This window comes from Sorex araneus, chromosome 1 (genome assembly GCF_027595985.1).
Source record: "Sorex araneus isolate mSorAra2 chromosome 1, mSorAra2.pri, whole genome shotgun sequence".
Classification (NCBI taxonomy): Eukaryota; Metazoa; Chordata; class Mammalia; order Eulipotyphla; family Soricidae; genus Sorex; species Sorex araneus.
This window is the reverse complement of record NC_073302.1, coordinates 306,185,570-306,196,083: the sequence shown is the minus strand read 5'-3', so window position 1 is coordinate 306,196,083 and position 10,514 is coordinate 306,185,570.

Here is a 10,514-nt window from a genome sequence, read left to right as displayed (position 1 = left end):
CTTACTTATAATTGTTACTATGCTGTTAGTGTTTAAATTTGACTTTGAAGAAGTAGGATAAAATCAATGGGTGAACAACGGGAGACAAAGTAGTAATTCTAGTTGGTAATTCAAGTTGTCAACAGAAATGGGAGATATAAGAGCAAGCCACACTTATTGTTGCATTATTTTCCTAATAATGTTACCAACATCATAAAAATTAGGATTGGATGAAGTTCTTAAATGTTAATTCTCTCACATACAAAAAAATATATAAAACGAGTACAGAGGCCATTCCTGAACTAATTGCTAAGCATTTCACATCATCCATTTATTCATGGATTCTAGCTCCAAGTGTGTCTCTTTGAAGTGGCATTACCATAGGTCAAACCTGATTTTGAGAAAGAAGTCTCCTTTCTTCTTGGGACATTTGGCTTAAGTGAGGGTTGGAGAGTGTATGAGCCCAGGGCTCTGCGTGTACTAACAGTCAAGGCTGGTTGTACATTATAACTGATGGTGAGTGCTGAAACAGCACTGAGACAGAAAGTAATGACCTTGGAACTGACAAAAGAAGAGGGATGTTTGGCTGCTTCTGTTTTTTAGCACAAGACACTGACTGAAGACATCTGTGCAGTAAGCTGATGTAAACGTGTAGTAGAATCACAAAAGAAATGCAAAACCAACTTCTTCTGTATAGATTGCTCAATAGACATAATAGCTGTGGGCTGCCTTTGATGCCTCAATTATGTCTGACTGTAGACTTCGTGGCCGCGTAACATCTTATAGCCTAATTTTCCCTCTGAGGAACCAGCAGGCTACTGAGAGTTTCCTTTCCACATGGGAGAACCTGGCAAGCTCCTTGTGGTATATTTATATGCCAAAACCAGCAAAAAAGCTGGGTCTCATTCCCCTGACCCTGAAAGAGCCTCCAATGTGGCATCATTGGGAAGGATGAGTAAGGAGAGGCTTCTAAAATCTGAGGACTAGGACGGATGAGACGTTACTGAGACCGCCCGAGAAATTTGACGATCAACAGGTGGATGATGATGATGATGATGATGATGATGATGATGATGATGGTTGATGATTATGATGAAGGAGAACATTTCTCCTTGACCAGGATACAAAAGATCTTGTCAGTGCTTCAGAAAGAAGTCATAGTGTTCAATGGTCTGCAGAGTAATGTTCTCCTTATCTCCTTTTATTTACCCTCCTTTTCCAAGATGACCCATAAATAAAGGGTTTTTGTTTGATTGATTGTTTGGAGCCACATCCAATGGTACTCAGGGCTTAACCCTGACTCTGTGCTCAGGGATCACTTCTGACAGGGCTCAGAAGACCATAGGAAGTGCCAGGGATTGGATCTGGGTTGATGAGTGAAAGGTAAGCACCCTACTCCTGGGCTATTGCTCTGGCCTTATGGCGAATAACACTTTAAAGAGAAGAGTTTTGATCTGAAAATGCCAGTTTTGCTTTTGACAATAGTCAGCTCAGGACCCTTAACATAATGGTGACAATATTAAACTGCCTTTCATTACTCTAGTGTTATCCACTCATTCTAGTCCTTCATTCTGAGAAGCTTATCCATGCATTATTTTATTAACATTCCCAATTTATTTCTCCTATACACTATATATGTCTCTTGTAAGCCAGTGGTGGTTGTCCATTAAAATTTGAGTCTCCTGTCCCTGAGCCTAGCTGTCTTCACTGGGGCCCCTCGGAGGGAGCTGGGTTGAGTTTTCCTCCCCACCCCGAGTAGAGCCCAGCAACCAAAGACCTCTGGAACCCAGCCACAGCCATGCTCAAGGCCCCGCTCCACATGCCTGGATGAGCCTCACACATGAAGGAACCAGCAGAGAAACCCAGGTGTGTGGGACCCTGGGCTGAGATCTTCAAGCCTGCTCGGATTGGGACTTTGCCTCCTCCACCCAGATCCCCTCATTATCCAGTAGCTAGGCAGTCACCCCCACAAACTGCCCCCCCGCCCTGTACCATGTAATCCCATAAATAGCCAAGATCCAGAGACTATAAAACAAAGCTCCTGGAAACGCGTGGCAGCATTCAACCTCTTATTGTCTAGTTCTCCCTCTCGGAGAACCCGGCAAACTACCAAGAGTATCCTGCCCATAGGGCAGAGCCTGGCAAGCTCACTGTGGCATATTCCATATACCAAATACAGTAACAATGATGGGTCTTATTCCTCTGACCATAAAAGTGCCTCCAATATGGCACCATTGGGAAGGATGAGTAAAGAGAGGCTGCTAAACTCTCAGGTCTAGGATGAATGGAGATGTTACTGGTGCCTGCTCGAGCAAATTGATGAAGAATGGGATGACAGTGATACAGTGATTTTTCCTTCATTGCTCCATTTCTTCATCCAATTTTATTTTCTATTCTTCTGCCTTGGAGACCTCTTCTAAAGTGTCAAAAATTTTTTATAACTCAACCAAGAGAAACTTAGTACCATACTAAGTTCCTGAATAAGGTAATTTATTTTCATTTCTCTTCTACTTTCCAATGAAGCTTTGATTTTCAATACTAAAAAATAAACTCAAGTGAGAACTACTGAAAGCAGCTCAACTCATGGCTGCATGTCAGGAATTGTTCATATTCACATACATAGTATTTATCTCATTTTTGCAAATCCAGAATACTGTGAAAGTCAACTAATTCTCAGAAGTTCTAGAAAACTTGTTGTTTTATATATGTGTGTATATATACATATATAAAACATATACATTTGTATGTATATATACATGTGTATTATATATATGTAAATATAAATACATACATATGTGTACATATATGTATATATACATATGTGCATGTATATGTATGTGTATATGAACATGTATATGTATATACATATATACATATATATACCAACAAATATACATATATGTATATGTATACATATGTATATACATATACACATGCATATATATATACACACACACACAAACAACATGGCTTTCTTTTATAAGGAAACCACCTGTCTCTTCCTATCAACTTTTCTAGAAAATTATGCTTCCATCAGTCAGAGGTGATCAGATTTTCAGCTCCAGCATAATTCATTATATTTGATTAAACTGATATCCTCTTCCATGCCTAAAGTTGTAACTATTAATTAAATCATTAATATATCTATATGAATGCTCAAGATCTTTTCTTAGTTTCTAAAACCTGATGAGTTTTGTGTAAAATCCAAAAAATTATTTATCACAATCCTAATTTTTTTCCTTGTTCTAGTCCATTCAACCTATGGCTGGAACAATTTAGCATGCATTTAAAACTTTTCTCTTTTTCAGCCTTCCTAATTATTTTTAATTAATTAAATAATACCATTTTTTTTTCTTAAACTATACATATCTTCTATTCTCCACCAATGGACCTTCAAAAGGGTCTCAACACAAGCTTGAAACCCAGGAGACATTCTTGACATTTCCTCATGACCTTCAAAATTAAATATTATATGATCATGATGATTTTAACTCCTTCATGTTGCACATATACCTCAGCTTTCAGTATAATGGTAGCTCACTATTTCAGAGATTGATCATTTCTCACCTCCTATTCTATTGTTATGGTCTCCTAATTGGTCTTTTACACTTCACAGGGCTGCATAACAACTGGTAATATGTTTCTCATTCAGACCATTGCTGCATAAGAACTAACAATATGCTTTTTATTAACACTTTTCTTTGTTATCTCAGGGAACCATAGCAACACCCCTCAACATTTGGTTGAAAAAGGTATTGCATTAGAACTACCAATAATGTATGCTAGTAATATATGTAGTAGGCCTCTAGTTAGATATATCTGAGACAGAGCCCCAGGGATTCAGATGTTAGCATGAACAGACAAAATATTGCTAGATAATATTATTCTTACCTAAACTTGTAACACTAGTGTTACAGAGTGCTATACCCCTGCAATTTATGCAAACTCCATTTCATAAATGGAATAGAAGAAAGCAGGGAATGCTAGCATGAATTTAGCTTTTTATGTAAAATAGAACACAAATAAATGTACTTCTTGATATTTAACATGATAATTCAAACAGAGATGAACATCTGGGTATTTTCTGATGCTTATACCAAAGTCAATACATGACAGTGGCAAATTCTCGGTGGGTGTCACACCAGGCAGTACTCAGGGCTTACTCTCCTTGCTCTGTACTCAGGGATCTCTACGTACATTGGGGTACCTTATGGGATATGAGAGATTAAATAAAAGTCCAGCATCTCTCATGGTAATTTATTTTAGAGCTTGCACATATTGAAAGTTAAATGGTTATGAAGATAAAATTTTTATTTTCTTATAATTATTTTTGTAATTTTTGTTACCACAAGTAACAAAAAAATTACTTAACTTTTTTAAAAAATCATAAACTAAGACCACTAATTGCTGTAACTGCAATTAGAGAGAATATTACATGTAAAATAAGCTTTCCTGGCATACTATAACATAAAATGACAATATAATGTGTAAAAAGATATCTGAAAAAATAAAGTTATAAAAGACTATTTCAAAACATTTCATTCCAAAGATATAAACTGAATACAGTATCACTATTAGCAAGAATATTGGATAGCATGTGTCCAAAACAAACCAAAGGACTAAACTAAGCACGACCTTGTATATAGAAAATTAAACATTTGAGTACTCCTCATTTCATATTAACTGCATTTTGACTCTAATTCTTTGTGAAAGATAAACCATCTTCAACTTCTATTAACAGATTGAGTTTATCATTTAGTTTATTAACATATTAACTACATTTAATTTATCAGTCATCAAGACAGCTATGTGTACATGTATGTTCCAAGTATTACTAATAAGCAAACTTATTCAACCATGTTTTAATGTTGTGACATTAGAACCTGCTCCCTCTCATTTTTCAGATTCAGTGAAACTTTACTATTTGGAGACAAACTTGAATTTGATTATAAGTTTTGCCATTCTTTCTATAAGGATTGAGTGTAGCATGAGTTCTTTTTAATTTTAATTAGATTGTTAAGACTATCAATAATTTATAAATAAAGTCAGTTGGAGTTTAACAATTTAAAGGAATTTACTTTTTCTCTTGCACCCGTAGTTTATAAAAATTCTAAATAAGAATATCTAAGAATTTTATGAAAGTTATACATTCTGTCATTTCAGTGAAACTCGCTTGGAATCATTTCTCAATTATGTATGACACATAGAATCATATTAATTATCACCTCAGGATGTGGGGAATCATTTTAATAGGATTGAATCCTTTAATAGGATTGTACCATAAGTCTATGTTAAATGGCATTGGAAAAGATGAGTGCTTCTATAGTTACTTGAAGGATATTCTTGAGGCCATCACCCACTGAGAAGAATTCACTTTCTCTGATTGAAGGCTAAGTAAAATGATGTGTGTTTATGTAAATTAATTTCACTCCACTGAAACAGATTTATTTTGGTTTACTGATGGGTTTATATAGGCAGCCCAATTACAATGTGGTAGACAGAAATTGATGAGCAAATGAAGTCACAATGACAAATTATGATGTTTCATACACAAATGTACAGATTTCCTATCATATGCACAGGTTTTTTCCACTGTCAAGAGAAGGGGATTAGAGCAGAAAGTCAAAGAATGGCAGGGAGGAAGGTATATAAGAATTTATTCTACTTCAGACAACCCACTGAAAATCAATTTACTTTTCACACACTCAAAAGATGTCCACACCTTTCCAAGATCAGCTGTAAACCAGCATAGGATCAATTAAAAGTCAAAAATACCAGCTAAGACTTTATTTTAAATCAGGTGTGGATGAACCACCTAAGATATATGTACAAATCTATGGTAAGATTTCTCTCTATCCATGGATCTATGAAAATTTTTAAAATCTACCGATGAATTTAAAACACTTATAGTGACAATGAGTGTAAAGACATAGAACATCATTTGTAAATATTTCAACTCAAATGGGAGAGAAAGAGAAAGAACTATCACAGATCCACTGATCCACACAATAATTCAGAAGTCAAATGTTTAGATTTTTTCCTAGAGTAGGGTGCAATTCCTGAAAATAGTTTTTGGTTCTTAACTAGGCTCTCAGATCTAACCTCTGGGCAATCCTATTTTTTCAAACACACACACACACACACACACACACGTAACTGATTAGTAATTGGGTTGTTTTAATAACTTGTTTCCTGCCAGTGGTATTCTAGAAAGAAAAAAGATCCTTCATTTTGTATTTTCTTTTGAACTGGAGCACAGCAATAGCACAGCAATAGCAATAGCACAGCAGGTAGGGTGTTTGCCTTGCATACCAACGACCCAGGTTCGATTCCTCCATCCTTCTCAGAGAGCTGGCAAGCTACCAACAGTATACCACCTGGCAAGCTACCCATGGAATGTTTGATATGCTAAAAACAGTAATAACAAGTCTCACAATGAGACACTACTATGCCTGCTCGAGCAAATCGATAAACAATGGATGACAATGCTACAGTGCAGTGCTATGTTTAAAAAAATTCCTCTTATATATCTCTTTATATATTATTCCTCAATATATCTCTTCTGCCCCCCCATGTTTTAATATAAACATCAACAGCAAATAAGCATAGAGAATTTAACATTTACTCAGTACTTTCCTTAGTTGTAAGTCAGGGTGTCACAATTTTGCTTTCCACCTAATTGTAGGACAGAACTGCATAGAACTTCCTACCACAGGACTCATAAATAAAACACTTGGGAGACAACAGCATGAGCAACATTCCACAAAGATGCCTCCAGACACCGTGCCAGACTGTCTCATCATGGGCAACCCAAAGCAGGTCAGATGAGTCCCTCTACCCACCCCAACAGAGCCCTGGCAGCCAAAAACCTTCCAGAATTCAATTGCCAACATGCTCATAGCCAAATACCTGATCATACGGCCACATTCACGGCTGCACAACATCTCATACTTTACAACACTGATGTACCAAGACAAAGGCTCAATGACTCTACAGTAAAAAAACAATATTTTGCACACACTTTTCTTTAAGGAAACTTTTTGGATGATTTTTAGTGATTATTCATACCAATCAATAGAAAATAAATTATTTAGGTCTTGCTCTGGTGCGGGAGAAGCTTGGGGATCTGCCATGGAAACATTTGAAATATGGTGGTGGGAAAGTGTAAATGGTGTTGGAATATTAAATGGAATGAATTATTGTGAACAACCTTATAAAATAAAATTAAATTTAGAAAAAAAAGCTTTCTAACCTGCCTCAACTTCCGCTGCCATCACCTGCCCAACTACCTGCCCTTCTTCTCAATTGGTCTGTGAATCCCCTTGCCAGCCCCCTCCCCATCTGGCCTTGCGCCCCCCCAAGGCCGGCCGCCGTGAGGCGGCACCTGCCGCGACTTCTGCTGACAGCGTTTGCACAACTACAAATACCCATTGCTCTTCTCAACAGGTCTGTGGAACAGGGTATTAGCATCCGGAATGGCTGGGGGTGTAGCCTCCACTGTAGGGGGCGTGACCTCCTTGAAGTGGGCGTGGCCCTCTCTGTGGCCCAAGGATGCTCATGTGACTATAGTTATATTTCCCATTCCCAGCACTTTCTACTCACATCCCAACTTTTATTACCTAATTCGTGGAAAACGTCCTGGCCACCTCAAACACAATACGACAATAATCCACTGGCCTACTCCAATTCCACCAAAAGTACCCAAGAAGCTATACAAATCTTCTTTTGTATAGCTTCCAGTGTACACAAGAAGCTATACAAAGCCCAATATAAAAGATCACCTCCTCTAATGCTTCACTAGACGCCTATCATAAGTCACAGAATAATAGAGAGGTAGGATGTGCTCTAGAAAGGGAGAAGTTCAAACTACCATCCACCAAGCTTATTCAGAATCCTTTTCCACAAGAAGAGGGAACAGTGCTAGTGAACTTGAAGGTTTTACCTCTATACAACCACAACAGCATGAAGAAACAGCGCAAATCTCCACTATGAGGAAAGGATGATGAAAAAAGTCTTGAATCCTCAACAGGGATTACCCACGAATATGAACTCTCTGATGAAGAATTCCGAGATGAAATGCTGAGGATGTTCAAGGAACTCAAAGAATCAATGGAGCAGACATACAGAAAATTAAAGGAAGAAATGAAAGAAACAGTGGAACAGATCACCAAGAAAATACAGGAAGAAATGAGAGCAGAAGTAAGAAAACTACAAAAAGAAATGTCACAAATATAGGATTTGGTAGATGAAATTAAAAACTCCGTGAAATGCCCTCAATAGTAGAAAGTCTACAGCTGAAGACAGAATCAGTGAACTCAAAGATGAGCAGCATAAATCGTATAGGCAATAACAAACAATGAGAAAAGACCTCAAAATAGCTCTAAGGCGAATCAGAGACCTAGGGGATGAATCCAAGAGGAATATTAGAATCATCGGAGTACCAGAAGGAAAGGGAGGCAACCCCAATGAAAAAGTCACAGTTAAAGAAATCACTGCTGAAAAGTTCCTAGAGCTAGAGAATGCAGGCATCCAGATCCAAGGTGCCAGAAGGGTGCCAGCTAAAAGAAACCCTAATAAAAAACACTCCAAGATATATCATGGTCACAATGATGGATGCCATGTATAGAGACAATACTGCAAGTAGCAAGGTCAAAGAAGGAAATCACATACAAAGGAGCACCCCTTAGATTTACAGCAGACCTATCAGAGGAAACTCTCCAAGCCCAAAGACAATGGGGTGATATAGTGAAAAACCTCAATGAAATGAATGCCTCACCAAGAATACTTTATCCAGCTAAACTCTCACTCAAACTTGATGGAATGATACACAATTTTATAGACCAACAACAGCTCAGGAACTTCATAGACTCAAAACCAAACTTAAAAGAACTAAAAGGGGTCCTGTAAGACAAGAAGGAAAACACCCATAAGCACAACAAACCCTTACAGAAAGATGGCACAAAACCCCATGACAATATTCTCTCTCAATGTCTATAGTTTAAATGCACCAATTAAGAGAAGAAGAGTGGCAAAATGGATCCAGAAACTGAAACCATCATTCTGCTGCCTACAAGAAACACATCTCAACAATCAGAACAAACACAGACTCAAAGTTAAAGGATAGAAAACAATCTTGCAAGCAAACAACTGCCTCAAAAATGCTGAGTGTCCATACTAGTATCTGATAACATAGATTTCAGGTTGAAAAAGATTAGAAGGAACAGTGAAGGGCATTTTCTATTTATCAAGGGATATGAACAACGGGAAGATATCACACTCCTAAATGTGTACATACCTAATGAGGGACCAACCAAATACTGAAAACAACTGCTAATAGATTTTAAAGAGGACATTGCTAGCAATACAATAGTTCTTGGCAATTTCAACACCACCTTGTCACCTCTGCATAGATCAACAAGAACAAAACTCAGCTAGGAAACACTGGCTCTGAAGGAAGAAAAAGAAGAGAGAGGGCTAACAGACCTATACAGGGCTTTACACCCCCAAAATAAAGAATAAACATTCTTTTCCAGTGCACACCGAACATTTTCTAATATAGACTACATTCTGTGTCACAAAACATACCTGAATAGAATCAGGATGATAGAAATTTTATCAAGTCTCTTTTCATAATATGATGCACTGAAGGCAGAAGCTAATCACACACAGACATGGAGAACCAAATCAACACCTGGAAATTAAACAATTCAATATTGAACAATGAGTGGGTCAAGAAGGAAGTCAAGGAAGAAATCAAAAGACAGCTGGAAACAAATGAGAATAAAGACACAAGCTACAGAGCCTATGGGATGCAGCTAAAGCAATGTTAAGAAGAAAATTTATAGCTTTGCAAGCATTCCTCAGGATGGAAGAAAAAGTCTACATAGATTACTTGACTTCACAGCTCAAGATATATAAAAATATCAACAAAAGGAACCCAAATTCGGCCAAGGGAAAGAAATAATAAAACTTACAGCAGGAATTAATGACATGGAAACCCAGATAACAGTCTGAAAGGTCAATGAAACCAAGAGTGGTTCTTTGAGAAAATAAACAAAATTGATAAACCACTAGCAAGACTCACAAAGAAAGAGAGAGAGCCCTAATAAACTGAATCAAAAATTAAAAAGGGGACATCACAACAGAAACTAATAAAACTCAAATGATCATCAGAGACTACTTTGAGAGTCTGCATGCTACAAAACAAGAGAACCTAGAAGAAATGGAAAAATTCCTGGATTCCTATAATTTCCCAAGACTGAAGCAAGAAGACTTGGGATACCTAAATAAACCCATTAACAGCAAGGAAATCAAAACTGTAATAAAATGTCTCCCCAAAAACAAAAGCCAAGGCCCAGATGGATTCACTAAGTTCACTAAATTCTTCCAAACATTTAAAGAGGACCTGTTGCCAGTTCTCTGCAAGCTTTTCGAGAAAATTGAAGAAACAGGAACTCTCACAAACAGTTTCTATGAGGCACATATCTCCCTAATACCAAAAGCAAACAAAGACACCACTAACAAGGAAAACTACA